Source organism: Biomphalaria glabrata, unplaced genomic scaffold, assembly GCF_947242115.1.
Source record: "Biomphalaria glabrata unplaced genomic scaffold, xgBioGlab47.1 scaffold_19, whole genome shotgun sequence".
NCBI classification, from domain to species: domain Eukaryota; kingdom Metazoa; phylum Mollusca; class Gastropoda; family Planorbidae; genus Biomphalaria; species Biomphalaria glabrata.
In genome coordinates, this window is record NW_026602932.1 from 1,250,062 (window position 1) to 1,277,667 (window position 27,606).

The 27,606-nt window shown below is 33.4% G+C and overlaps 1 long non-coding RNA gene and 1 pseudogene across 1 annotated transcript; both read left to right on the forward strand.

Annotated features, from left to right (window-relative positions):
* The first annotated feature begins 5,423 nt into the window (after positions 1 to 5,423).
* On the forward strand, positions 5,424 to 27,547 carry LOC106080178 (THO complex subunit 2-like; annotated as a pseudogene).
* On the forward strand, positions 5,581 to 10,551 carry LOC129924188 (uncharacterized). The gene is made up of 2 exons (XR_008776169.1): positions 5,581 to 6,277; positions 8,848 to 10,551. It is a non-coding gene; the product is annotated as an uncharacterized LOC129924188 (long non-coding RNA).
* Positions 27,548 to 27,606: the final 59 nt, after the last annotated feature.

The window sequence follows — 27,606 nt, forward strand, 5'->3', positions numbered from 1 at the left end:
CTGTAGAGTTTTTTTTTTTATTTTTTATTTTTATTTTCTGCAAAATGATTGAGGCTTAGGTTTAAATAATGTTTTACTATTTTTGTTTCTAATATATTTCTTTTTTTCATTTCATATTTAGTGATGTCTTTATATAGAAATTGTATTATTTGTATCAGATGTAGACTTGTGCAGCTCTAGTTCCTGTAGTGATCTGTGCAGTGAAACACCTGACAATACAAGTGTTATATGTTCCTGCCCTCCTGGTAAATCTTTGGCTGCCAATGGAATTATTTGCCAGTGTAAGTGTATCATATAGTCTCTTAACGTATTTTCTTTATTTTAGAATAATATTTATAGACAGTTGTCACGTCCTTTAAATTTTAATAACAATGAATAAATTATTAAAATATAATTACTTATATAGCCTATCTATAGATCTATAATATGAAGCAGAAAGTAAGGCATATGTATATATGTATGTCCCAAATAGAAATCAAAACCGTTAGACCAATTTTGATAAAAACTTGGCATAAATGTTCCTTGGATACTAACTGGAAAAGTAACATGTAAAGTAACTCTAAAACAAACTTAAGACCCTCAAAAAAAAAGTTGCCCAACTCTATGAAAGTATTACTATGTCATGGATCTAGATCATATAGCCATGTTTACATGAGACAAGACACAGGTCACACATGCGCAGAACAGGAAATCTCTCTAAGCCTAGATCTTATTCTAAGATGATAGATCTGCTCTTCGCAAATATTTTTTTTAACTATAACACATGAGCATACAAAATGTAGTCCATTTATTTCATTAATAAAATTAACCTTCAAATTTGTGTTTCAAAAGTTTTTACAAAAATGTGTTACCTAATGCAGCAACTTATTCGTCTACATTTAAAAGCCATTCATGATATTGTGTGTTTATTACACACTAGACACTACCGAAAGGTCACGCATACGCAAAACATAACATTATTACATTCATGCATTTGCTTCATTTATAACATTATTATTTTGTTTCATTGTTTCTAATACACTATATCAGTGATAAAATCAGTGATAACACAAATAAAGACCCATGGGTAATATATATATATGTGAGTTGCAGCTTTTCTTTTAAGTAAAGGTCCTCTTTCTAACAAAATGAAAATGATACAGTAGGAAGGATGAGAAGCTTCATTATTGAACTAAATTAGAATTTCATTCATTTTTTTTTCAATCACTTTTCATTTTGGTTTTATTTTGTTTCTTATACATTAGCTTGTTCAAGTGGTACATGGGGAGATAACTGTGCCAACCAGTGCAGCTGTTCTCCTACTACCACACAGAGTTGTAGCCCCTTTAATGGGACCTGTCAATCTCAGAGTGGATGGACTGGTCCTGACTGTTCCCAAGATATCAATGAGTGTACTCAAAACCAAGCTATCTGTGCCTCTAAAAATAACACAGATTGTCTCAACACAAATGGAGCCTATATCTGTAGTTGTAAGCTTGGTTATGGGAAAACAAATGAAAATGATGAATGTCTAGGTGAGTCTTCCTGAAAGTATTTGTTAGTATTACTTATTTTTATATATAACTAGTCGACCCACGGCGTAGCATACACCGTTATTTTGCAGGGGCGGTCTCAGGCCTATGCAACCGCAGTGGGCCCCACACTTTCATAGGACCCGCGCTTATTCTAGGTGTAAATGATTAAATTAAGCCATTTTATAACTTATAACAGATTTCCTGCGGCCGCCTGATTTACCAGGAGCTCCTGGAAATCTCCTGAAATTGCAAAATGTATGAAAAAGTCATGGAAATCTCTGGAAATTATTAAAATCTTTTGAAAACATACAAATCTCATGAAATATATAGACAAAAATTGTCATTCTGGTGTGTCATTCAATATGAAAAACGCCAATCCTACACACAATAAATAAAAACGGCATTATGCATTACCCGTAATTGTATAATCTGGTGAAAGAAGCTTCTCCCACCTCAAACTAATGAAGAATTTCTTGAGGTCAACAATTCTCGTAGATAGATTGAAACATTTGGTAATTCTTGCTATTGAGTGTGATCTATGTAGGAAATAAAATTTTATGATATACTGTATGACTTCGCTACACGCAAGGCTTGTAAAGTAGTTCTGTACGTAGTAAAGAATGAAGAATAAAATGTAAACATTAATTTATTTTCTAATACAAACTTTTAAATTTTATGTATTATCCGTATTCCTACCCAAACTTGGCCCCATGAAATCCGTTTTGCATAGGGCACCACAACAGTTGAGTCCAGGCCTGCTATTTAGTGACTAAAACTACATGGGGTAGAAATAAAAAAGAGTGATCTTTCCATGACTTCTTGGTCACAGCGATTAAGTCCAGCCCTGCTATTTTGTGACGGGTAAATACTACTTGTTCTCTCCCCCCCCTTTTTTTTTTCATAGGGTAACTCTAGTTCGTCCGACTTGCAGAAATAAAAGAGTGATCTTTTCTTTACTTCTTCTCGCGTATCCAAACTCTTGAGCCATGAAGAGAATTATATATATATATATATATATAATATATATATAGATGTTAGTACTATTTAATACAACTGAGTGATATTTACTTTACATATATATAATTTAAAAAATGATACAGTGAAATCTAAAATGTCCTTATGTAATAAATCATGCATCTTTCCTTGGTTTTGTGATATTTTTATGTTTTGGGTTGTTTTTTTTAATTGGATTTTCTATGACACAGGCAGGTAGAAGACCATAATTTAACCTAGACTTGTTATTTATACCTGAAATTGATCAGTGCCTCAGAAACATGGACAGTGTACAGAAAACATGCAAAGAAACTGATACACTTTCACATGACATGTCTAAGAAAAATACTGAATGTCAAATGGCAAGACAAAATACCAGATACTGAAGTCCTTCGAAGAGCGGGTCTGCAAAGCATCCATACAATCCTGATGCAGTCCCAGCTGCGATGGGCAGGACATGTCTGCAGAATGGAAGATCACCGCATCTCTAAACGACTCTTGTATGGCCAACTAAGCAAAGGAAAGTGCTGGCAAGGTGGTCAAAGAAAGCGCTTCAGGGACACCCTCAAAGCTTCACTGAAGGCGTTCAGCATAGACTCAGCCACCTGGGAGACAGAAGCACATGACAGAGCATCATGGGGTCGCGCTGTGAAAACTGGCACACAGGTTGCTGAGGAAAAGAGAACCACGCTGGCAGAAGAAAAACGCCAGAGAAGAAAAGCAAAGTCCATGACTCTAGCTCCAGCTGGAATAACCTGCCCAGTGTGCAGCTGAACATTCCAGGCTCACATAGGACACACCAGCCACATGAGGAAGCATAAAACCCCTGTGCAAAGCCCTCAGCCCCCTGGATGACAAAGTGATCATCATAGAACCACGATGGACGAACTATATATATTTATACCTGACATGAACATTTCATTTGAGCTGAACATAGGAGTTGTACTGATACTATATTTGGTCTCAATACCAAAAGTATTGCAATCTGGTCACTGTGCATACTTATAGTGATTATCCTGTTGAATTTAGTATATTATTGAATTAAAGATTTAAATACTAACATGATTTATATTTTGATTAAATACATTTCAGTGTGGGATATTTAAACAAGAGGCTAAGTAAGCTAGAGCTTGGCTTAGCTACATAGCAAAGGAGCTAGAGGTTTGATACCCAACTCGAGTTGAGCTGTGTTTACTGAGTGCCTAAAGGCAGCACAGAAAACCATCTCCCGGATCCCCCCTTCCCCACTGATCCAAAAATGAATACTCCGAGCATCATATTAGCATGAAAGTGGGCCTATATAAAAGCTATTTAAAAAAATTAATATATGTACAAGAACATATCTATTTTATTTTACTAAGTTTATACTAAATGTTTTGTGTTAAAAAGCTTCTTGTTGGCTCTTTAGTATAGCTTCGAAATCGGACTGAAGAAGAAGAATAGTGATTAAATAATTGTCACAATTAATATTACTAGTGACAAGATTCATATGTATCTCCACAGCTTGCAGTGACAACTTCTATGGTAAAGACTGTAGCCAACAGTGTAACTGTAACAGCTTTCATTCAACTTGTGACAAAACAAATGGAACTTGTCTCTGTAACAAGGGATGGACTGGTCCAACATGTGATGATGATGTAGATGAGTGTACAAATACCAGTAGCTGCAATAGTCTGAAGAATGAAAAGTGTGTTAACACACCAGGAAGTTATTCATGTTCATGCCAAACTGGGTATTACAGACCAATTGCAACACAAGACTGCACAGGTAAGGATTATATATATATACCGGTACTTTAAACCAATGTTAAGTAGAAATACATGTATAGTGTTCAAATCTTGAAATCTTTACTATAAAAGCCAAACATAATAGAAATAGCAGGCTAGCAAGCTTTACAGAAAGACTTGTTACAGATGTTGATATACAGGGTGACCCAAAAGTAAGTTTACTGTTATTAAACTACCTTTCATATGGTGGAAGCTACTTGCTTAGTAATACCAATAAAAACATTCCTCAGAGTATAAATTATCAGTTTTAATGGTAAACATGATAGCTATGATAGCTACATTGTGATAAAATAGTTGATACTTGTTTATGTTGGTGTAACATTGTGAGAATGTGTTTTAATGTGTTATTGTCTTAGTATCTTTCATCAGTTCATGTGTCATTCTAGCTTAATAAAGCCTTGTTTTAGGTTTCTCTACAGTGTTACTTTAATTCTTATTACAATGTATTTAGTTAGAACAAGGCATGAAATGATGAAAGATACAATAGGTCAAATACTAGTATCTGTTGTAAATAATAGCAAGTAGTGTAGCAAGTAAATATCAACACTTGTAGCAGTAGTATGATTGATAAACAAATAGTAGTTTATGTAGTATAGTATATAAAAAAAACACTAGGTTGTAGTTTGGGGTGGTAAACCTGTAAACCTACTCTTGGGCCACCTTGTATATAGAAACTGAATAATTTTTTTTGCAATACTTTGGAAACCCAAACTTTTGTTCTAGTATGTAAGACTTTATAAAAATATAATACATTGCTCATTATTTAAATATGATTGTATAATGCAATCTGGCTTGGTTATTACTGTTGCAAGCCTATTCCATAAACTGACTCAAAGCATTGAATATAAAATTTTAATGATAAAGTTTACTAATTATTACACATTTAAGCATTCTTTTTTAAAATATCTCTAATATAAAAAGTTAAACTCACTAAAACAACTTAAATCTCCTCACTAAGAAGATAAGTCATTGCAATGTGCTAAATTAGCCTTTCTGATTTCATGAATATCCATGTAAGCTGTCCATTTCACACACTAGAAAATGCATTTTGTAATATATTTAGTTACTTGACTTTATTTTTTATATTAATGCAATAGACATTCTTCTATTTTATAGGTCTGATATTCTGAAATAAATTTCCGTATCTCCACCTTCAATTTTACTAGTGGAGTTTTTGATAGCTGCCAGAGTGGATCTAGGTGGATGTGATGCCTTTAAAGCTCAAGGCATTATTTATATATACTTCAAAGTGGCATGTATCAACTTAAGGAATGATTTTGGTAAGTAAACAAAGACAGATTATATACATTTAACCCACTACCTTCTAATGCGACCAAATGCCCCCACTCGCTACTAATGCGCCCACCACAGCACACACACAGCATGACTTGTGTAGCTCTTGTTTTCCTGTGTGACGCGTGGTGTTATTTTGAGCTTGCTAGGTTTTTTAAAAGTAGAAATATAGATTGTTTTGTTAAAAAAGCTGATATTTTTATGTCTTTCGCTTCAGTTTCTATGGGCCGTCAAAGTTTGGTGATTTTTAAAAATTTTCCTTAGCTGTGCAGGTCATTTTCTCAATGACCTTTCAATTTTTAGACCCATTATCGCAAATAATACACTAAATACAGCTAATAATGAAGTTGAAATTGATAAAGACATTGATCATGAAATTTAGCTCTAAATTTAGACTTAGATCTAGTTCGATTCTGAGAGAGAGAGAGAGTGAAGTAAACATTAGATCTAGTCTAGATCTAGTGTCAATGAATCTTCAACTTCTTTGACTGATATTTTGACCATTTTTTTTTACCACATGAAAACATTTGATGAAATAGATCTAGTTGGGGGTGTACACAGCGATGGTTTGGACAATGATTAGATTAATTTTACTTCGTCATGCTAGAAGTAATGAAATTTGAGACACATGCAGAACCACATCAGCATGATGCCATGTTCAGGCAACTAAGGGCCTCACGCGCACCCAGTGTAAGTCAGTAAATACTCGAGACATATACAGATTTTATATGTATATATAAGCATAATGTTTATTGTATAGGCCTACTAAATTCCTACTTATAAACATTACTGGTCTTTGGGTAAATGTTAGAGGGTACCAGTAATAACAGATCTGATTGGGGTGTGGGGGTCCACCTGTCTTCAAAAAATCAGGCACTCGAACAAGTTGTTGTCTTTACCTGTTGTTTTTATTGTTTTAATCTTGTAAAACCTAGTTATACCAAGTTTACATCATTTTAAAGGCCATCCATTTCTCTCTTTTTTAGAAGTATTTTTTTTTTATTAATAGATGTTTGTTTAATGTTTTTTTTAAATATATTTTTTAAAGTCAATCTATTTCTGTTTTGGGGTTATCACCCTTTGCTTAGTATTTTGAGAGATACTGTTTAGGTATGGGCTTAGTAGCTATTGAGTTAATATAAATGGCTTATTATGAAATATTTGTCCTCATATTCTGACCCTTTTGCATCATGGAGATGTCAAAAAGCAAAGTTCCTCAGTCAGTTTAGTCAAAAACTAGTCATTATTTGTGCTTTAGGAGATAGACTGGTCTAATTTTACATTTTCTCATCTGGCTAACCCTGTTTGCATTATCAATTTGTCATACCCCAAAAGTCAAATTATGAATAGTTTGTCCAACTCTTTGGTTTTATTCTAGTATTGTATACTTAGCCATATTTTAACCCTTTCAGCACTCATTCTCAAGATTCTGAATTCTTAGATCATCCATATCATTCAGCCTTAATCTTTTGCAATAACAGTGCACTAACATGTGTGTATTTCTTAAGAATCTGATATTACCCCTCCAAAATCTTTGTATAAACTGATATAGAAGAAAAAAGAACTATTAAATAAATTTACTAATTAAAATTATACTGGGAACACAGTGGCTTAGTAAGAAAGTGCTAGTCTTCCAAACTAGAGTCTGGCATGTGCCATATTTTTAGTATCTAATATTTTACCAAGAATAATTTATATTTATAATTTACTCTATAGCTAGAACCAAGATCACTCAACAAGGTTCAGTGCCAATTTCAGCTGGATGGCACACTTTGTCTTTGTTAGTTCAGGTCAGTAAATGACTGTCGTTTGTCAGTCTCTAAATGTTTTATGTCAGTCACTAAATGTTTTAGGTCAGGCAGTTCATTTAAGTCTTAATTATTTTTTCTCCTATTTGATTTTTACTATAGTTATAGACACATAATAGGTTAAAAAGGGGAAATAATCTCAGCTCGTGCCATTAGCTCTTTTCTCTAACATCTAACTTAACGCTATGGCATTTAGTGTTTTATTCAATTTAAAAGAAAGAAAGAAAAACTGTAACATACCACAATTAGACCGTTATATGTTGGTCTACAATGTCTTTTAGTGATTTTTTTTTCACAAAAAGAGTTCTTTTTGAAAAGGGGAATTTTGAGAGCAAAGGTTAAAGAAAGGAGAAATTTTTAAGAGTCGTTACTCATCATTGAGTATAAAAGCAAATCATCATACAAAAATAAATTTAGTCTTAACTCTACATTCTAATTACTTAACAGCTGTGTGCCATTGTTGAAATTCTGTCACATCTCAGAAATACCTACTATAAGCATCAGAAATCACATCCGATTGTTCAGGCATTTACTTACCTGGGATGATTTATTGCCAGCAACCTAAATTTAGACCTTGAGGTGACAAAAAGAATTGGGAAAACTCTCTAATTGTATTTGGGGAAAAAAAACAACTGACCACACCAACCAAAATGCTAGTGTACAAAGCCTGCATATCCACTCTTCTATATATTAATGAGAGCTGGCCAACATACATTCATAAAGAGCATAGAAAAACAGTTTTTTTATCGTTTCATAAAGTTTGTTATTAAATAGAGCTAGAACAAAGATTCGATGAACATAACTTGCATTGACATACTAAAAAAAAATATGTAAACTTATCATTTTAAAATCAAATTATTTTCTTTTTAGAAGAAATCTTGAAATGATCAAATCTGTGATATGTAATTGAAATGTACCTATTGTAACAAATCTCACTATTCAGGTTCTCTGCAACTGCACTTGATAACTCAGGTCTCCAAAAACTTAAATATCCAACAAATCACAGCTAATACTGTACAATGTTCTGTCATGGACATCTGAACTGCTGTATCAAATCTGTACTGTTGTAGCAAGACCTCTGCTGGCTTCGCTGTACTTTGTTGAGCTCTGTCGTAATGTACTGAATGGTAGATTGAGAATTTGTGACTGAGTCAACTCTGGTACCTTTGTTCTTCATATAGGGTCTCTAATGGCATTCTAGAACCGGATTCCGTTAATCACATGACTCTTGAGTGAGTCACATCTCTTGTGACTGGCCTGAGTTCGATTCACAACACTGATCCTGCCCAAACTGCAATGTTTGACACTCTTCTCAGGTGACCGTCACAACTCATCCTGGTTGACCTAGCGCTGGCCTGGGGCATTTTGCATCGGCTGAAAACACACACACCACTACCCCCATCTTTGTCACCACCAGGATTATAACTCTATTTAAAAAAAACTTTTTTTCAGGGTTCAAGTGCACTTGGAGCTCTGGATGGAGTTATATTATTCAATGCAACTATTCCCACCTCTCCAGTATCTGGCTTAGCAGCTATTGGCACAGACAGCTATGGCTTGGCTCATTTTCATAATCTTGTATTAGATTCAGCGACAAGTGGCTTGAAAATTATGCAATGCTTGTAAAATAGTAACATAATTAGTATAGCTTAATTTATTTCTATCAAAGTCTCACTTTTAAATCTTTGTACAGTCACTGCCAAGCTCTACAATTTTTTTATGGAAATTGATTAGGTTTTATAAAATTCTAAATATTGACTGGTTAAAATTTTGAATACTTTTTTACAGCCCAACACAATTAAATAGCAATTGAGATCTCACCTACATCTTAACACCTAACTTAACTTAGGCCTGTAAGAATTAAAGCTAACATGAATGAATATCTGGGAGAGAAGTAATGTGACACATGAAAATTGTATGTTGATTTTCTTATGATGGTTTTGTCAATACTTTAAAAATATTTAACAATTTATTCTTATGAAATCTAATACAACTAGGTTTGGCTGTAGTTAGTTTTGTTAAAAGGTATTAAGAACATTCCATTCTGTATATATTAAACGTTTTTCTAATGTAATTGCATTCAGTGATTATCAATATTTAAACATATATACTAGTGTTTTGTAATCAGTGATTTTCATTTTCTGGTATCAGTTTGTTCCCATTTAGATTGCAATCTTTCCAAATGTGAAAACAAGGTGTCTGCATAATCTTTGAGGCCATTTTTAAAATCACTTAAATTTATTAGATAAAATATTTATAAAACATACAATGTAAATTATTTTGTAAAATGATTATACATTTGAGTTTATAAAAATGTGTAATTTTTTAATGGCATCATGTTTCTGCTTATCTGTATCTGATACTGATGATGTGTTTACTATATCCTTTACTGGTTTACCTTTGAGGAAAAACTGCACATGTTTAAACCCATATCTGAAGTAACTTTCCAGAAAAAAAGATGTATGTATGTAAGACAGTGTCCAAAATTTCAAATCATTTCCTTCAAAATGTTATCAATTTCCTCCATAACTTCATAACATTATTGAATTTTTTCCTTCAGAACACAATTGTAAATTTTGTATTTTTTTTTAAACCACAAAGATACTCTAATAAAGTGAGACTCTTTCACAGATCTTATTAATTTTCAGATAAATCAATTGAGAGTCTAATAAGTAATAGTCTAGCAAACAATTACTTATACTTCACCTTATTATTATACAATATTAAGATTTACTTCTGCAGGGATGAAAAACTTTTTTAAAAAAATACAATAGACATGTATAATAATAAAAATAATAATAATAATCTTTAATATCCATAAGGAAATTTGTCTTACAATTTGTGCATTATACCAAACAAAACATTGCAACTATAAAAAAAAAAAAAAAGTACATTCACACTTGACTCTCTCATAATTGACATGTGAAAAGTTTATATCTGTTTGTTTCTATTTAATAATTTGATTGCCAGGGGAACAAAAGATAATTTGTGTTGTTTGTCTTTGCTATTGGTGTCTTGTATCTCTTTTGTGATGGTAAAGTCACAAAATGTAGGAAACATCACTGTGTTTGGTCCAGTGTTCCTATATGCAAGTCTATTGTATTTTCTATATTATTTTACAATTGTAAAAAAAATTAATAAAATTGTTGCACTGTTGATGTTTTCAAATTAACATTTTTATTTATTATTGCTTACATATCTGTTGTGTTTTAGTTAGTTCCGAAGATGATTGAGGAATGAAAGTATTTCCCGTGGCTGCGCAGCCCTTGCAGATAGCTGTGACCTACATACCCTGCCACACCCTGGGCAAGCATAACCATTGTCCGCAGGTGGTCGATTTAGATTTTCTTTTCGCCGTCTGCTTCTGTCCTCGACAGCAGATTTTCTTTTGGTCTCAAATGTGTATCCCGCGGCCTTTGTGAGTGACCCCCAGCTGTCTCGTTCTGTTCGATCAGTAGAAAAAGGGAGACTAAAAGAAAACAAACACATAACATGATAACATCTATAAATACACATATGCCTATAAACGTAACAGCCTCCTTTATAACAATAATAATGTTATATTATTACAAGCAGGGGCGGACTGGCTATATGGACATTTGGGCAATGCCCGGTGGGTCGGTACTCAAATGGGCCTAAAGGATCTTATGAATGCCACTATGGCACGCATAAAATTGTTAAATGTTTTATATTCTCTTATATAAGGGGCTACATCTTTAACGGACTACAGTGTAATACTAATTTAATCTAAAACGTTTTCAAAAATAATGTATTAGTAATAGCCTACATCCGTAGACAGTGCTATTAGTAGGCTTCATCCAAAAGGGCCAACAAACATAGCGATTCAAAAGCCACTTATTAACATGCATGACTAGATTGACACATGAAGCGCATTTGACGTAATTAGCCTATCTTCCTGAAGACGTGTCTGTAATTTAAAAGATAAGATTATAATAAAACCACCACACACCATTCCCTGGCCACTGCCAACAAAAGGTAGATAAGGACGCCTAGCTGGCAATGGCGACCTGCGGATTTTACCCATAGACTATAATTGCTCTCACTGGTGACACTTCCACTGAAACTTCCAAGTTGAACTTACTCAGACTAGAATTGAGAGTACTCAGACTCGTCTCAGTCTGTGCACAATACACTTAGATCTAGAATCTAGAACTCTAAACTTATTAAATAATCTAGATCTACTCATCTAGTTATACTATTAGTTACTATACTATAAAATACTATAATCATAGTATAATCTAGAACTAGAAGTTCAAGTTCTACACTACTACTTAGTACTAGTCTAGTTGTAGTGATAAGTAGTACTACTTGACTTACTACTAGACTAGTCTAGTTACTGGCTAGAGTCTAGAAGTTATTATTTACACTGTACAGTGACTCACGTAACAGTTATCAGTAAGTAATCAGTAACTCACTCAGTAACTGCCATTCAAACTTAAATAAAGTTTAGTCTTTACTCAAAATTAGTCAAAACACTAAAATTTAAACAATCTCAGCTTCACAACTGACTTGAACTGTTGGAGTTGAAGTAAAATTGAGTTCTAAGTAATGCAATATAACTGTAACTAGATCTAGACTATCTATATAATATATATTATATGTAGATACTCCTAAGGATTGAAACCTAGCATACATATGTGATATTTCATTTAAAATATTCTTCTCAAAGGTGCGTCTCCACTCCTTAATTTACTTTTAAATTGCTATAAAATAAAAATCATTAAAAAAAATCAAATTTGTTGTCAATGCTGAACCACCACCACTCATCCTTTAGTCTGTTGGGGCACTACACATGATCTGCTTTTTTTTCTCCATTCCTTTTTTCTTTTTTTAACCATGACTAGAATCTCTTTTAACAACAGGCCTGTCCTTTCTTTGATGTCTACCCTTCACTTTTTCTGTCTGCCTATTGTTCTTTTTCCTGGGCCTGTTCCCTGCCTTCTTTCTGTTCAAATAAGGGTGCCTAAGCTTTGAAATGTGTAAGGTAAAATTGCCTAGTAAAGAATAATTCTCTTCTTAGTTTTTATTTTGAATACAGATTAAAAATAATCATGAAAATGTGAGGTTTATCAAAGTATATTAATGGCATCGTCTCTGATCTTATAACAAAAAATACTTTTTTTTTTGTGGGAGTTATTTTTTTTTTTTTTCAATCTTTAGCCTAAAGCAGTGCAAGTTATTAGGAGATGATGAAATATCTATGAAAGAGTTACCAAAGAAAACAATTAAAAGAGCTTTTTATGAAGTTTGTTATGCAGTCAATCAAGATTGAGAATGCAGTATCTGTATTTTCTGAACTCAAGGTATTCTACAACTTCATCATCGTTATAACTAGGATAGATGTTATATACTATAACTAGGATAGATGTTATATATTTAAAAAAAACAATCTGGGCATATATTGCACCAAGTCTTTTATTTCAGGAAACATTTCCATGGCTACCATCTACACTTGCTGATGTACTGGGAATAGTGGGTAAGACTCCTCTATTTTTTTAAAGCACACTAACACTAAGTAAAGGAAATCTAAAATTAAGGCTTCTGTACATATATTTAACACTAATTGATTTGTTTTCATTTCAGATGTTGAAACTGCTTGCTCTGATGAATTGACAAGAGAGAAATTTATTACACTACTTGGGGCATTACGAGTAAGCTATTTGTCTTAGAAAAAAATGTTTTTATCAGAAGAAATCCATAAAGAACATTGTTTGACAGAATCAGTCATCGGATAAATGGGTGCATTTAGTTTCTATTTTTTTTAAAGTGTGTTTAAATCCTTATTCATTTTGGTCTTTGTTTCATTTCATTTTATTTCAGGCATGATAATAATCTCTGCTAGTTTTATTTTATTATAGATTTTTAAAGTGTGTGCCTTTTCATCTAATAAATGTTTTTTTTTTTTTTTTTTTTAAACAGCAGTATATGAGGAAAACAATATTTTAATTAATAGTAGTGTTGTATTTAAAAAAAAGTATTTTTATGTACTATTTCAGAACACTATTATAGCTGATGGCCTTTTAAAAGAAAGATTAGACCAAGACTCCTTAGAGTTGGTTGGTTTAGTCAGTTCTCAAGTTGGATTTAATCAAAAATATGTGAAGACCAAAACTCGACTTTAGTAAGTTGTTGATTGGAATTAGGAATACAGTGGAACCTGCTTAAAGGCATACCTGGTATGCAACCCTGACCCCTCCAAATCCCTAACCTTTAGTCCAGAACACAACTTTAGTCAGTTGTAAATAGGAATTATTAAAATATTAAGATGAGGTGATTAGCAATTATTAAAATATTAAGATGAGGTGAATAGCAAAGGTGCTGTGCTAGTTAGCAATAGAGCTGTTTAAAAATAATGGTTTCCAAATGTTATGCAATTAATTTGGTTCCAATTTTATTCTTCTTTCTATTATTTTTGTTTACAGGTTGTGAATCATAGTCTACAAATACTTTTGAAATTCTATACAAGCATGAGCTACTGTGTTATAATTATTATTATTTTTTTTTTTTCAGTTACAAGCAGCAGAAGTTTAATTTGTTAAGAGAAGAAAGTGAAGGCTACTCAAAATTAATCACTGAATTAAATCCAGATTTCAATCTCAAGATTTCCTGGGAACAAGTGCTGCAGAATATTCAATCATTGATTGGTAACTCATTGGTCCATTATATCTTTATGATGTAATAAAAACCAGTCAAATTAATTTTCAACTTTAAAATTCAAAAGGGCGTAAATTAGTAACTTAATTATCAACACTTTTATTAAAGAATGAGCTGGTAGATCTAGATGACTTGTATCCTTATGTAAGTTGATTTTGGTAAATACTCTGAACTTGTACATCTACTGTATTTTCTCGCATATAGTTATTGTGGGTTATACAATTTTTACAAATGAATGGCAGCTGTGCCAGTGTAAAAAGGTACTTGGTTAACAAGAATTATTTTATTCATAAACAAAGCATAACGGAACCTATCAACATACTGGTGTGTCTTTATACCTTTATACAATTTGCTGTGTTTTTGTTTACGTGTACATTGGAAAGCTTTATGAGCATCTCATTATAAACCTCAAGAAAACAAATAGTACCAATGATGGTACTTTATTTACCGGTAATTTAGTCACACTTTGCACATGTGGGGTATGTAATGGTGTTGTTCGTACTATTTTGTTTCTACTTAATTTGTAATTTGTGCAGGTGACAATTATATGCTGGGTATAAAATGCATGAAAATATGCCACACAGCTTTCAAAAACATTCAACTTGTATTTCTTTTTTTTTTTTACTTAAAGAAATCTGTTTCCAAATGCTTATAGTTGTCATTCTAAACATTTTCATAATTTGTTTTTACGCTGTTGTTTATGGGCTAAATTTGGCTCTTCTGTATTGGATGTACTGGTAATATTATGGTTGTGAATTTGACAGTTATTACCAGCAGACTCTGAAATAATTCCATTTCACAACAAAGAAGTCTCAGATGCCAAAGCCTATGCTAAAAAGCTGAGTACTGTGATATTGGCTGATAAAAAAGAGGATGAAAAGAAAGAAGAAGAACAACAGATTATTGATTTGGTAAGGTCTAGCAGTAGTTAAAGCTATTAGTTCATTAGTATAAACATTTCAAAATTGTATGCCATTATTTCTACTTTCTATGTCTTTTAATTTTTGTGTTTTGTTTGTGTCACCATTTTATTTTAGATGGTGGTTGGGTGGGTTCATATTATAATGAGTTATATACTGTAGACATTATCAGGATGAATATTTGCACATTTATACAGCTCTCATAAATGAGGAAATAGCACTTAATGTAGCAGACACAAATATGTTTAATGTATATGTATATAACAACACTACATAGGAAATTTGATACACAATCCAAGAATAATCAGTAATAATCCTTTATAGAAATACTTGACAAAAATAGTAATAACTTAAAAACGTACAAATGTCAACTGCTTTATAATAACTCTATAGTGACTGCTTGCAATAACTTTCTCAAGTGACTACCTTCAATGCCTGCCCCTTACTGACTGCTATCAAGTAACTACTTAGCTTAAGGTTAAAAGTGTTCACCTTCAGAAACCATGAATTGTGAATTAAACTGGTAATATCAAAATAGTGTATCTCTGTATGGCACCAACTTTGAGGTGGTGACAGTTTGTATTTGAGCTTAGTAGTATAACAATGGTGTCACTGCTATTATGTGACATTTGATTGTATATAGTAGTGTAAGTAAAGATGAATTTTGTACTACTTGATGTCACACAAGTCCACTCCAATTCATACAGAACAACACTTATTAAAATTCATCAAATAAGACCTTGGTTAGCTGACAGGATTTATTTACTATAAAATAAAAAAACAGTTTACTGGCAATTCCAGCCATAAAGAATTACATATGATGCTTCATAAATCCAATGAAATATTCTAAGTAAACAACTGGTATTAAACTATTGAATTAACTACATTAGACATCCTTACAGTTTAAGAACATGGCGATCACTGCCTCTACCCATGTGGTTAAAATTCTAGAACGAGATTTGTGAACATGAATATACCATGTACTTCGTGCTTCCCAACAAAATACATGTCACTAACTATCAAACAATGATGTGACAAAATGGTTAAATACACTTAGTAGATGTGGTGGCTGAGTGATAAAGTTCTTGGCTTCCTGGGTTTGAATCCTGATGAAGAGTGAGTTTTTTTATCTCAGGATCTTTAGAGCACCTTTGAGTCCATCCAGCTCTGCCTGACATTAGTTGGGGAAAAGTAAAGGTGGTTGGTTGTTGTGCTGGCCACATGACACCCTTGTTAACCGTGGGCCTGGCAACAGATGACCTTTACATCATCCGCCCCCATAGATTGTAAAGTCTGAAAGGTTAACTTCATCTTTACTAAAAACACATGCAGAATTAATGACAATGTTAAGTTTGTGCTTTAGAATAACAAAACATGTTTCTTTGTTTTGAAAGATTAAAGAATATATATTAATAAGAAGTGGTTAACAATATGACTTAAGTAAGTTTGGCTATCTGTTTGTTTTCAGAGAGAAAACAATCAAAAACTTGGTCTGTGTGAAGCTTTGCTAGAAATAGGAGCCTGGGAGAATGCTAGGGCCATCATTGACAGGCTGCCTGAAAACTTTGCTTTGGTTCATCCATCCATCTCCTATGCCCTTTGCTCATTAGTAAATAGAGTGATAGAACCTCTATATGAAAAGTAAGTTTACATTTCTAAATAGAACCAATATCAGTTTGATGTTTTACTGACTTTTTTTTTTTCATAAGAATTTAAAAAAACAACTAGTTTTATTATCCTAATTTCTTGTCTTTCAGGAACATAGGGTTAGCATCTGTGTTAGCCAAGTGGAGAGTTAAGAAAGTAGAATCCTGTGATTGTCCTCTAGCCTACGCCTATCACCAGCTCTATCACTTAGCCATGCCAATGTTGTATTACCTGGTCCATATGCTTCTCAGGATCCTATTTTGATGGTGAAAATAATGAGATTGGCTAAAGCCTTCATGTCAAAGGTAAGCACTTTCAGGTTCCAAATATAATTTTAATGTTTTTGTAAATATGATTATCTTATTTTGCAATTAAAAAAAATATTGTTCAACTATTTATTTTTTCATAAATATTTAAATGAATTACAATTAGAAGCGAGATCATATTCAATTAATATCCCTTAAGTAACCAGCACATAATTCTATTATGTCTAAGACAAAGTATTAGAATTCCCATATACAAAATGGTATTACAAAATAAATTATGTTTAGAACTGAAATGAATAGTACAACATTCTGTTACAATGGGTTATTAAAAACTTTTAAATATAAAGATCATGAATAGATTAAATGAAAAATTACTTTTCAACACTTTTTAAACCAAGCTAAAACTGCATACAGTTATAGCCTGAGTGTGTATTTTAGAACAGAGTGAACATAATTTTAAATGACAATTTCAGCGTCACTCTGGTGGCATTGGTCCAGAGGATGAAATTGCTTACTATGGGTTTTTAAATGCTCTTGAAGAAGTCCTGCTACCATCTCTTTCCCTTCTTCTTCAATGGCTGAAGAATTGTGGACTCTACTAAAGCTCTATCCATATGAGATAAGGTGAGAGAGCTAATGTTGCTACATCTGTAATTATCTTATGATCATGGACACTTGTTTTTATTGAAGTGGGCGTCATCTTTTAGATTTTTGTGTGTGCCTCCCTTTAGCAATAACATTTTTCTTGTTGCCCTACCTAGAAAATGTGTTGCCCACTTAGAGGCTTAATGAAAGAAAAAAAAAAACACAACTTTCTTTTACAATTCAGATATCATCTCTATGGGACATGGAAAAATGAGAGTTTTTTCTTGTATCCAATACTTATCAGTACAAGAGCAGATTGTCTGGATAGAGCCAAATACATCATGAAGTAAGTCTAAAACTTGTGTCCTGAGATGTTTAGACAATTATTGCCCTTGCTTTCTCTTGTATTTAATCCTAACACTGCCATGAACTGCCTATAGTTTGTGTTTATAAATAGGATTCTCAATTAAATTGAGATACTTAATTCGAAAATTCATAAATCATAAAGTTAGGGTAGACATGTTTTTAAACAATCTCCTTTTTTTTTCTGTAGGCGTCTTTCTAAAGAGACGGTGAAACCCTCTGGTCGACAGTTAGGCAAGTTGAGTCATAGTAATCCTGGCATTGTATTTGAATATGTGAGTATATGCATGTATATTTTTTTCTTACAATTTATTTGTCGCTGTGTAAGGATCATCATATCCATTGTAAAATATCTTTTAGATTTTTTGATTGAGTAAATGTTCTACAAATTTGTGATCACTATCTTTAGATTTTGAACCAGATCCAGCGGTATGATAACTTGATTGGTCCAGTAGTTGACTCCCTCAAGTACCTGACAACTATTTCTTATGACATGTTAACATGTATCCTTTAAAGTGGTCTGGATGTTCTTTAACTCTTCAAGTGTAATTTAATGTTGTAGTCATTTACTACAATAGTTTGAAAAGAATATCTTAAAACTGTATAAACCTTTTTGTCTCCTGAACAGGGCTTTCAATTGTTGCATAAATTTTTCCCCTAGATGTATTGAATTTCCTGATTTTTTTATTTTTTTTTCAATTTATTTTACAGAGAAAAAAGTGTTGTTACAATACTGTTCTTTAAAATATTTTTCCCTATTATTATGACATGGGATAATCTCTAGTTTTCCATTTTATGAGTTTATTTATTCTGTTTGGTGAAAATAATGCATACATTCTATTTTAAAAATGTCAAACAATTAAACATGAATAATAGATAATACTTAATGATCCTTACATTAGAAACAGTTTGTATCATTGAAGCCATTGCTAATCCAGAGAAAGACAGGATGAAAACAGATAACATGAATATCTCACTCTGGCTCCAAAGTAATACATTTAGCTATTTTTAAATTGTCTTAATAGTTTTGTTCATTATAAATTAACATTCAATAACTTGTGTTCTCATAATATTAACCTCAAGAATAAACCTTAATGTTTAATGTTTTCATTCCAATGTCAGGTCTTGCCAACTTTGCTGGAGCTATTTGTCATAAATACCAAGTAGAGTTGACAGGTATCTTGCAGTATGTGGCCAATCAACTTAAAGCAGGCAAAAGGTAAAAACTAGTTTTAATGAAATATTTTTTGGAGCATCATCCCTAGCATCACTTGAATGTAAATTTGTAAAAGAATTATTGACACAGCTATACATTGTATGCTATACATTGTATTTCTAGCATTGATCTACTGCTCTTGAGAGAGGTGGTGCGAAAAATGGCTGGGGTGGAAATCTCTGAAGAAGTCACAGATGATCAGTTGGAAGCAATGGCTGGTGGAGAGCTGGTCAGACAAGAGGTACAGTTCATCTCAAGTAATAGTGTCGTTGAACATGCAGAATGTAGAATCTTATTATACTCATGCATTTTGTGTACTTTACAGGGCAGCAACTTTTCTCAAATTCGGAACACAAAAAAATCTTCTACTCGCTTAAAAGACACATTGTTAGAGCACGACCTTGCCTATCTTTGTGCTTGTTGATGTCTCAGCAGAGAGACAGCACTGTATTTGCTGAAGATGTCAACAAACATTTAAAACTAGTTGGAAAACTCTATGATCAGGTAGGCAATGGCACACATTTTCATTAACTTCATCAAATGTGTTCATTTGTCTGTATATAATTCTTTTTCTATGTAAAATTATAGCTTTTATATAGTGCTACTTTCATGCTATATAGCAGGCTCAGAGTGCTATGGTCCAATTTCATTTGTGGACCAGTGGGAGGGGATGGGGGTATCTGGGAGAAGGTTTTTCTATGCTGCCTTTAGTCTGGTTTTGAACCTCGAGCCCCCTTCATAGGTAGCCAGGCCAAGTTCAAGCGTACTTAGCCTCTTGACCACACTTCCTTATTAATCTTTTCCTGCACTTGTAATTATTTTGACATTGTAGCCAAGTAAAAAGAATTTAAAAAAAAAAGAGGGTGTCTGGGAGAAAGTTTTGTGCTTCCTTTTTATTTGGGCGCTCAGCAAACACAACTCGATCACATGTCAATATAAAAATTTCCTGATGTACATTGAGATTCAAACTTAAGCCCCTTGTTACATGTCCAAGCAGTTCATGCCACTCAACCTCACAGCCCATCTTAGTTGTTAGTGACAGTGGGAAATGTGACAAGAAAGTTTCCTCTTCATGCAACTCAGTACAGAAGAGTTTGTGAAGAGATTACCTTCCATTGATGTCTTGTTATCAACCTACCATATCCCTCATTCAGCTGCCTTCTTTCTCTCCAAACTTCTCTATGCACATGCTATCAATGTAAGCTTCAAATTGAATTGTCTGCCCAGATTTAGTATAACAATATGTTTCTTAATTTTTTTCTTTGAAAAGCAAATAATTCTTTTCATCTTTAAATTGTTCTTATAATTATTCTTAAGTACTCCATTTTTAAGTTTGGCAGGGTAGTTGATTGATAAAGTGTTGAGCCTTTTGAATCAAAAGTCACAGATTGGGTCTTGGTGAAGCATTATGGTTTTTTACTCTAGATGGGTATGCAGCTACAGCTGGTGAAGTCAAGGTCATTGTGCTAAGCCACACTGCATCATCATTTACCCTGGAGTCTTTAACTTTCACTTTTTGTTTAAAAAAAAAAGTTTAATATACTACTGACTGTTGTGCAATACTTAAGAGAGTGAACCCAAGTCTCTACATCTCATTACAGGTCAAATATGATGAACTGAAAAAGTTGAAGGACAAAAAGAATCATAAGGTAGCTTTTAGTATATTGTTCAATCTTTTGTCTTTTTCTACTCATTTTCTTTTTACATAAAACATTTTTTTGTGTCTCTCATTGATTCTAGACCATTTGCTACATTAATGCTTACAAAGAGGTTATGGGACCAGTGGTTGAAGCCATCAAGCCAGTGTTTTCATCTAAAATTTGGGATGACCTGACGTAAGTCTTACATAGCAGCCCAGCTTGATTCAAGAATGAATGATTGATTCCCTTGTGTAACCCAATGAATGTTTCCTTGTTCCAGGCCACAGTTCTACATCACTTTCTGGTCACTGTCCATGTATGACTTGTATGTTCCTAAAGGTGCTTATGAGAAACAGATCTTCTGCAGGAAAATCAAATCAGTACAGTGGAAGCTAACAAAGACATGGTACGTAGACTAGATGTGATATAATGTTATTAATTCTGTATACTTCAAGAACATTAAACACATTTCACATTATCATTCCTTTATCATTCTAACCATTTGTGTTGGCAGCCAATAAAAGTTTGCCAGACATTTAAAATTAATTGCCACCTCGTTTAAAAAATAAGTAAGTTCCCTTTTCAGACTGCAATCTGAAGGGCAGATGATGTAATTATCATCTGTTTCTATGGCCCACAGCCAGCACAACAACCAACCAAGTCCCAATATTAAAAATCCCAGTATTCACATAGATTTGAAACAGGAACTCCTTGTTTGAAAGTCAAGCACTTTATCTCTCAGTCACCTTGTTTAGTCTGTCCTTGTTTGAAAGTCAAGCACTTTATCTCTCAGTCACCTTGTTTAGTCTGTCCTTGTTTGAAAGTCAAGCACTTTATCTCTTAGTCACCTTGTTTAGTCTGTCCTTGTTTGAAAGTCAAGCACTTTATCTCTCAGTCACCTTGTTTAGTCTGTCCTTGTTTGAAAGTCAAGCACTTTATCTCTCAGTCACCTTGTTTAGTCTGTCCTTGTTTGAAAGTCAAGCACTTTATCTCTTAGTCACCTTGTTTAGTCTGTCCTTGTTTGAAAGTCAAGCACTTTATCTCTCAGTCACCTTGTTTAGTCTGTCCTTGTTTGAAAGTCAAGCACTTTATCTCTCAGTCACCTTGTTTAGTCTGTCCTTGTTTGAAAGTCAAGCACTTTATCTCTCAGTCACCTTGTTTAGTCTGTCCTTGTTTGAAAGTCAAGCACTTTATCTCTCAGTCACCTTGTTTAGTCTGTCCTTGTTTGAAAGTCAAGCACTTTATCTTTCAGTCACCTTGTTTAGTCTGTCCTTGTTTGAAAGTCAAGCACTTTATCTCTCAGTCACCTTGTTTAGTCTGTCCTTGATTGCTTGTCTTCTGTATAATTGTATGTTGAAAAGCAAAGCCACAACTATGATTTAAATAATAAAAAAAAGAATTGTGATCTATTTAGACATCTATGGTCTATAGAAAACATGTTGATGTAATTGACCAGTTCCAATGCAAGTATTTTAGGATCGATCTTTTTGTAGTCAATATATTCTATATGATGGCCTGGGATTTGATTCTGTATAATAGTTTCTTCGGAAATCAATAACAACCTGGTTATGATATTCAATTCTTGCAGCCTGTCAGCAAGAAACATAAAGAGCAAAAAAGATGCAAGATCTTAATTGACAGATTGAAAGATAAAGCTAGGAGGCAGGTGGAGCATGTCCAGAGAGTGATGGAGAGACTAGAAGAGGAGAAACATTCTTGGTTTCCCACAGGTACTCACACATGCACACACACATATACATACATTGATACATTTGTACCCATATCTGATCTTGTTCTAACACTGGTTTTCCAGGGACTCTCAAGTCTGAGATGACCACCAATCTACTTCAGTATTGCTTGTTTTCACGCTGTTGTTTCACTGCCAGTGATGCCATATACTGTGGTCATTTTATACAAGTTCTTCATAATTTAAAAACACCCAATTTTTCCACTCTTATTACTTATGATAGGGTAAGTATTGGGCACGTTCTATCTACAATATTTGTAGTTGGAATTCATTCAAATTACAATATATTTATATATGTTTGCACCAGTATTTTAAATACATAAACTCCACCCCATACTGTTGTTTTAAGATATGTAGATGTCGGGTAATCATGCAAAAAACCTAACCTGTTCAATCCAGATTGATTTTTTTTTCTAATTTTAGATTTCTATAGAGCCTGAAACTTTTTGTAAATTGTTTTTGTCTTTTTTTTTTTTGACTTTGCACACCCACTGTGTCTCAGCTTAAACTATAAAGTGTGAGATTTTAATGTCTTTGTTGCTGTTTCAAACCAGGATTCTTATATATTTATTTCTGAAGTGCTCTTCTTCAGGTCTTCAATGACATTACTTACACAGTGACTAGCTGTACTGAGAATGAGGCTCGACGTTATGGCAGATTTCTGTGCAGTGCTTTAGAGACTGTCATGAGGTGGCATAGCAGTCCAGCTATCTATGAAAAGGTGAACAATCTTTCTCTCTGATAAGACATGCTAAGATGTGCTAACATTTTTCTAGGCCAGTTATTCACTTTATACTTTTTTTTTTTTACTTTCAGGAGTGCTTCAACTTTCCAGGTTTTCTAACAGTCTTCCGTAAAGGAACTGATATGAATAACAAAATGAACAGACTTGATTATGTTAATTACAGACATGTTTGTCATAAATGACATTTTAGGCTAACTAAGGTGAAGACTTTAAAATCAAATGTCTTTGCGTTTAGGTTTAGGGTTAGAGTGTGGACTTTTGGGGACTGATACCCTTCCCTTCTTTTGTTCAACAGTCAAATCTAGTGAGGTAGCTATAACAGCATTACTAATGTGAGGAGTATGATTAACTCTTTACCCCCCCCCCCCCTATACTAACCGTGATAGGAGTATGTGGCTGCCAATGGGTCTTCTCACACCTGTTTTTTCTTATTTTTCTTTATATAGTAAGGATCCTCCATAGAAAAAAAAAACAGATTTCAAAAAGCTTATAGACATTGCTCAATGTATAAGCAGACATTATTCATCATGTTTAATAATACAGAATTGCCCCCCCCCTTTTTTTTTAAAAATATATATCTATAAATTTAAAAAAATATTTTGTGCATCAACAGTATAAAACCAGAGCAGACAAAGCCTGTGTCAGACAGAGCTCAGTGCCTCCATCTCTTATACCTTTAGTACAACCCCTGTGCTAGATCCAGAATCTAGGGTGGCCAAAACATGGATTAGCATTGGCTTTTCTAGTTAGGCTAACTGTTACCTTTTTCTTTCTTTAGTCTGTGATCACATGTTTGGAGTCCAAGAACTACAGTCAGATGAGAAATTCTTTGATTTTTTTGACCATAGTAAGTTCTTGATAAGTTCTTGCTTTCAGATAATGAAGATTCTGAGATTATTTTTGTATCAAATGATTATTATAGGTAATTGTTGATGGTGATGATAGGATGTCATCAAAAATTGAGAAGCTAACTATTAGAATTGAACCCAATTTAATAGTTTTGTAGATGTGTCTAAAATGAAAGATTCATTCAATAGTCTTAAAGACTAATCTTCAACAAGGTCAGGCTAGTTTTATTTTCAGACAAGAAAATACCTGCTTGCATAAGTCTGTAAAAGAAAATAAAGACACAATTTCAGCAGCTAATAGTTTTTGAAGGTAAATGCTGCTTCAGGTGAAACAAAAAAATTGTTGGACTTGAACTTCTCTTTCAGGTCATTATTTGCTTGTATGTCAAAGCAACTGTTACTGTATGGGCTGAATCAAGTTTTGTTTGATACAGAAAAGATGTCCCTTTGTGGCCCAGTATCAAATTGTTTTCTCCTGTCAGATCTTGTACTGAGTATCTAATTGGTTTCTCCTGTCAGATCTTGTACTGAGTATCTAATTGGTTTCTCCTGTCAGATCTTGTACTGGAGACAGTTTGATCTGGTGAGCTGTTTTCATTTGGTTCTCACTAATTATCTGCTGGTATTTAAAAAAAATGATGACCATGTTCACATCATTGTGAGCATACTGAGTTACCAATATTCACTACACAGTATTATCCCTAACTTTGTATCTGTTTTAACAATCCCAACATTGGTCATTTCTTTATTCACTTGCCTTACATTGTCTTGTAAATAAGCTGTTCTACTTTACATATAGTTGTGTGACATGACATTTTGTTTTCTCTCAGATTTTGCCTCACTTTCCAAGAATGACTCAGATTAGAATGGCCATAGAAAGACGAGTGGATAAACTTAGTAAAGAGGAGAAGGATAAAAGACCAGATATTTATGCATTAGTTACAGGGTAAGAAAGAACAATCTATTATAGCTAAAACTAGACATGAGTTGCCTGATAGTTTAGTTTAATTTTATAAATGCCTTTGTATATGTATATTTGCCTACCTTCACAAATGTTTATGTAATGCTATGCTAGGTATGCTGGACAGTTAAAGAGCAAGAAACCAACTTGAGTACAAGAAACGGAATTCCATATAAAAGAAGTGAGTCTGTTGTCAAACTGTATGCACATTTACAACATTAATTTTATTTTAAAAAATATAACAATGCTTTCTACAGTTTTACTATATACATAGACCAATGAATGGACTATTTAAAATACATTTTTTATCTACCCGGTGTGAAAGTAATGAAACATATTTCTTCCCTAAGCCAAAGAAAACCAACAATACAGCAGCACAGAATCAGACACAACAGCAGTGGCAGTCAGACAGCTCATCAGGAATCAGTACTAAGAGAGATGTTGATGGTAAGGCAGGCTTAAATTTGTTTAAAACCTGTCGAACGTTTTTAGGATCAGTGATTGAGAGAGATGTAGATTTAAAGGCAGGCTTAAACTTGTCAAATATTTTTAGGAACAATGATTCTTCTGATCTTTTTTATTCATTTGTGATATTTGTCTTATGTTGAACAGGACGCTCCAAAGATGTCAAACCTGAACTCAGTTCAAGAGAAGAGAAGAGAGCTACAGAAAGTGAAAGAGAGAAGAGAGCAGCAGAGAAAAAAGAGAATCTACACTGGTAAACTGACATCAAGTGACTTTTATTTCACAGACTACTGCTTCTACCTGCTCAAGATACTGCATCATTCTTCCATTCTATCTATGTTTGTTGGTATTATATACTTGTTTTTAACATTTTTTTAATTAATTTTGTCACATTCAAAATATTTCATACAGTTTTGATCTGAGTTTTTTTTCTTAATATTTGCTTTTAATTGGAGTTATAGGGTTATAGGTCTGTCACTTCTTGAACCTGTCACTTCTTGAACCTGTCAGTTCTAGTTGGCGCTAAAGGAAAGCAAACTTCCTCACATTTTCTATTTACATAATTCTTCTTTTTCTTTCATGTGGTTTGATCAGGTTGAAGAATGGAGCTCTAGTTTCTCCTTTGTGTTATATCTAAATTGTGGTTCTCTTGTGCTAGTTTTCTTTGTTTATGACTTTATTTTAAACTTTGCCACAATTGTCAAATGACAATTTAAATTGTACAAACATCCCAACCCAATTGATCTGTACAATAAATGCATCGTTCTTTTTTTCTTTGTTAGTAAAATACATTTTTTCACGTTTTTTTTACTAAACCTAGGTTAAACTTGTAATATTTATTTCAATTTTGTTAGAGTAAAGAAAGAAGCTCGAGATAGTCCTGACCAATACCACAGGCAGGCACAGATCAGACTGAGGACTCAGTTAGGTCCAAAACGCCCAAGGAGGAGAAATTGAACAAAAGTGACCGCTAAGACAGGGAAGCAACCAAGCTGGCCAAAGAGAAAGCCAAAGAAGAGAAGCGTGAGAGGAAAGAACATGAAGCCTTTGCCAAGGAGGAAGAGAGACATTCATCCAGGGTGAAAGACTACGAAGGGAGCAGTGCAAGCCACAACTTGAGCTCATCCTCCCACAGACATAGTGCTGAGCCATCACCCAAACATTTGGAGGAAAGAGGTACAAAGTCAACTGTAATATCAATAGTTCAGGATCAGTTAGGAAAGTTGATTATTCATCTACCTTTTTTTTTTAACTTTCTCTTCCTGTGAACTTCTCACTGACCAATTTATTTTTGGGCTAGCCCTCCATCATTTCTTTAGTGGGATGGAATCTTGTGACCAACTTGGACATTAAGTAGCCAGTTAGTTCTCATGGTTAGATCTCCTGGACATTAAGTAGCCAGTTAGTTAAGTTTTCAAGGCTAGATCTCCTGTTCTTATGATACCTGTATTTCTAAATAGCTGGTTTCTAATCTATGCAAAATGTGACAATTTTTCTGTTTTCCAATAAATGTACCTGTTAAAGTTAAGTTAAATGTACCTTTAAGAATTAAGTAAAATATAGACTGACCTAAAATACAGAATTTAAACTTTCATTTTTCTCTGGAATTGTAAACGTCTATTTCAAAGCTTGACATTTTACCACTCTGCCTCCTGCTGTACAGTTTTGTGTATACTAGTTCTACTGAAGAGAGAAAAAATATTCTTTTAAGTCACATGATTTCTTTCCATATTATTTATTTTCTATGGGGCTTTATAAATAGTGATATAAAACATCCAGTTAATAGAAGCAGTGCTCTTCTTTTACAAGTGTGGAATACATTTTTGATTGATTCAATCAGTTAGCAACAAAAGCAATGCCAATATTCTCTGATTATTTGTCCACATTTGCCAGACAATCCTTTTTCTCAATCACTGTAAGCATTATTCTTTATTTGTCATTTGTTCTATACCATTACAGTTGTTCTGAAGACCAAATCTGGTTTCAGTGGAAACTTCTTAATTATTTTTTTTCAGATCCTAAACGAAGGCGTCTGGAAATGAGTGGGTCATCTCAGGTTAGTATACAAGTGTAGTGGAAGGTTTTTGTCCTGAGACAAGTTCTCCCAGACAAGCTAACCACAATATGGTTTAA